Below are 4470 nucleotides of genomic sequence, written 5' to 3'. Positions count from 1 at the left end.
CTTATAGGGTTTATACTGAGTACAATATTGTATAACTGTAATAATTCAACTGTAAACCTAAAAATTTACAGCCAAATTTGAAAGAGATGCATCCTACCTCAGGAAAACGTTATTGAATATGTCAATTGTGTTGTAATGATATGCTTCTTCTAAGTATGTTGTTATTAAATAAATCATTTTTTAAAATTTAAAAAAAAAAAAAAAGTTTCCTAACCTAGCTGGGTGTGGTGGCGCACTCCTTTAATCCAAGCACTTAGGAGGCAGAGGCAGGCGGATCTCTGTGAGTTCAAGGCCAGCCTGGTCTACATAGTGAGTTCCAAGCCAGCTGGGGTTACAGGGAGACCCTGTCTCAAAAAGACCAAAAAAAAAAAAATTTCCCAACCTAAAGAAATGGTAAATGTTAAATGATATGGAAATGTTAATTACCCTAACTTGATGATTAGACGTTATAGACAAATCGAATTATACAGCATACCACATAAATATGTACAATTATTGTATGATGATCTAAAAAAGAGTACATGGAGGAAAACATAATATCTCTCAATAATAATGTTGACTATATACTGAAATTAAATATACCTGTTGACTACTAGAAAAATTTAAATCATATGTGTATTGTAATAGTGTGATGTGCTGAAATCTATATTTGACCTTTGATCCTGTATGCTAGCATATACTTGCTCAGCTCTTTGGAATCTCTAAAGTGATATGTCTTTTTGTGTTCTAAAAATTTGGAATGGGTGGCAGCTATAGATAGCTTCAGGATTGCATGACAGGATTACACTGTTGAGACACTGAGTCTCATTCTCCAGCCTTCAGGAAGGGGAGAGGGACTGAAGGTTAAGTTGCCACCAATGGCTACTAATGCAATGAACCATGCCTATTTAATGAAACCGCCATAATAATCAAAAAGAATAGAGTTCAGATAGCTTCTAGAAAGATTCCTGGAAGGTGGAACACCCAGAGAACACATGGAACTTTTACTTACCTTCCCCCATACCTGGCCCTATCCATCTTCCCTTTGTTCATTTTTTGATACTCTACAGAATACCAGATGTTGATCTTTCATAAAGGAAAGGAATTTGTTTAGATCATGTTTTTTGGAGGCTAAATGTCCAAATGGCACTTTCCAGGCCTGGGCCTACCTCCCATGGCTGCGCTACATCATGGTGGATAACGCTAAGGCAAGAACATAGAATGGAGAGCAATCACATGGTAAGAGACAAGTCGCATGCACAGTGGTCTCTCCCCCCTTCATACAGCCATTAGTACGAATCATGGGGACTCACCTAATGTCTTTACCTAATCCCAATCCTCTCTGTATTAGTTGGTGTTGTGCTGCAATGTCCTCCAGGTGAAAACCTTCCATCTTGGAGCAAAGTTCATTAACACAAGATGTTTTCAAGGGAGGCAAACAACAAAATGTTCTAAAGGGAGGTAAATAGCAGAATGTCTAAAGGGAGGTAAACTACAGGATGTTTTGGGAGGAAATGAAACATTCTATCCTGCAGGGAAGTTCATTAAGCTGGGGATATAAACAATGTAAACAACTCAATAGGTTCAGGAAATCCCTAAAATTGACCAGATTCCCTCCCTAAGCATAAACCCTAAGGACTGCTTCGAGACACTCTTAGACAAGCCAAGCTGCCTGGAAGAGGCAGAGAGACTAGCTGAGCTGCCTGGAAGACATGTACCAACCTGTTAAAAACTGCCTGCAAGTTGTGCAGTACACCCCATATTTCTTGCTTTCCTGAGCTGTCACCCATGCTGAGGTAGGCTTTTGGTGATGTGGCTGTCTTTAAGTCATTTCTACTCCTGCAAGTAACCCCTCATCTGTACTCTATAAGTAACCCCAATAAACATTGGTTCAGCAAGTTGGACTTTGGTGGTATCCTTACTTCGATCTATTGCTGGCGTTCCCTATCTGGATTGAGTACTTTATTCATGTCTCCTCAGGCATAGTTTTACATAACAATCAGGGTTTTCTAAAGAAACAAAATTGATAGAACGTGCATATATTACAGGTTGACTTACACAGCAGAGGCTGGGTAGTTCAACAACGGCTGTCTGCACCCTAGAGAGGCTATCAAGCCAGTAGCTGTTGAGTCCATGAAACTGGTTACCTTAGAGGCCCAATCTGGCACAAAAGACCTGGATGATTCTTAGAAAGCTGCTGCTCTTTAATTCACATTGGAACCCAAAGAGGCTGGAGTCTAATGTCCACAAGAATGAGAGCAGCAGCAGCAGCAAAAACAAAATAATCACACTCGGCAGCAAGAGTTGAAGCCAGTAAGCGCTGCTTGTCTGCTCACTCCGATCACTTTACATCTGGGTCAACGGCACTGGACAGTGTTTCCCACTCTGAAGGAGCATCTTCTCTTTTCAGCTAATCCTTCTTGGAAATACCCTCACAGACCTGGCCAGAGGTGTGCCTCTTAGTTGATTCCAGATCTAAACAAGTTGGCCATAGAGATTAACCATCACAACTTCCCAAAGGCCCACATCCGAACACCATAGTCATTTTAAGTTTCTATCTTCTAAATACCCCCTGATGAGGATTAAGTTTCAACATGAGTTTCAGAGGAGACACACCTTACTTAAACCATAGAACCATGTCTTCATCTGATGTTCTTCACTGTCCATTCTCTAATAATAAGCCAATAAATGTACGTAAGTGTTTCTCTGGTGTTCTAATTTGCTTTTCTGTTGCTGTGATAAAACACTTTGACCAAAAGCAATTTAGAGGAGGAAAGGGTTTATTTGATGGTCACAGACCATCATTGAGAGAATTCAGGTCAGGAAATGAAGCAGAAACCACAAAAGAGCACTGCTTACTGGCTTACTCACTGGCTCTTGCTCAGCTAGCTTTCTTGTATAGCCCAAGCCTACCTGCCTAGAGATGGTGCCACCCATAGTGAACTGGGCCCTCCCACATCAATCATCAATCAAGACTATCTCTAACCTCAGGCCACTCTGATCTGAGCAGTCCTTCAATTGAGACCCCCTCCGATGACTATAGATTGTGTCAGGTTAACAGCTGAACAAGGACATCTGCATTCTGTGAACCACTCTAGACAACTGAACATGAGAAGGAGCTGTGGGAACGCTGGCTGGCCAGCCAGAAGCACAGGTAAAACAACCTGGGGGCTCTGACTAATGTAGGAGTGGGAGCAGCCTTGCAGACTGAACCACCCGTCTGGGGGATCTAACACTCTCCAGATAACTGGGGTCAGAATCTAATTAGAGAATCGCTGAATGGTATCTCCTATAGAACTGGCTGCTTTCTTGGTGGGAAACCTCATACACATTCAGTCACAGAAGCCTTTTCTGTATGGATTGCTGAGTGAGAGTACAAGAAAACAGAGTTGGGGCTGGAGAGATGGCTCAGCGGTTAAGAACACTGGTTGTTCTTGCATAACACCCAAGTTCAAATCCCAGCATCCACATGGCAGCTAATAACTGTCTGTAACTCCAGTTCCAGGGGATCCGATAGCCTCTTCTGTCCTCCACAGGCATTGCAGGACATGGGTGCACTTACAGACATGCAGTCAATACACACATACACATAAAATAAAAATAACAAGTTTTTTTAAAAAAAAAGAAAAGAAAACAGAGTTTTGGTTCCCTGTATCCTTGAGTGGATGGACATATACAGCTTGAGCTGTATTTCTCTTAAGCAGCCAAGGTCTAGGTCATGTGGTTGACTCACCTTTTAAGTGTGGGCTGAGCTCCAGCTTATCCACAGGACACTGACTTGTAGCATAGATACACTCAAATGAATAGAGCTTCAGGTTGGGTGTCCTGCATGAGTCTGGAGGGTGACCAAATCCCTTTGTCTCTTTGGATGGTCTGATGTCCATCCAGATGTCCCCTAGCCTCCATAGGCATTATCTAAAGATCTTTGAAATGTTACCATTGTTACAGTTTTCCCTTTCTAACTTGTCCTGTTTTTCTAGCCCATTCCATGTGCCAGTCAGGGTCTCCTTGCATCTTGATCCTGTCATTCAACATAGCCCTCTCAACCTCATGGCTTCCCCCTATTTGATAAGCTTGTCTCCAAGTATCCAACCAAGATAGCAATTAGATGGCCCACACCTAGAACTTTTCTCTGCCCCCCTCAGTCCTACATTCAGGAAGTCATCAGCTACACATCAGCACCATTGGGCACCATTGTTCATTCAGCTTGTCCATACCATCTCCCTAAACCCACTCCTGTTTTTGACTTTCAACTTGAGTTTATCCATGCCTTGGCTGAAATTTCATTGCAAATGGAATTTTCCAAAGGAAATAATCACGTATATACTCATATATATATGTATATATATATGAATACATCCCACAAGGAAGTGGATAACAGTGTTATTTATAACAGAAAACAGTAAACAAGGACTTACATAATATCTAAACTATGAATTGGTAAAAACGGAATATACACCCACCTACCAGAATGATATGGATTCATCTTTT

The sequence above is a fragment of the Nannospalax galili genome, unplaced genomic scaffold (assembly GCF_000622305.1).
Source record: "Nannospalax galili isolate Female #2095 unplaced genomic scaffold, S.galili_v1.0 scaffold83, whole genome shotgun sequence".
In the NCBI taxonomy this organism is placed as follows: domain Eukaryota; kingdom Metazoa; phylum Chordata; class Mammalia; order Rodentia; family Spalacidae; genus Nannospalax; species Nannospalax galili.
This window is presented reverse-complemented; position numbering follows the sequence as displayed.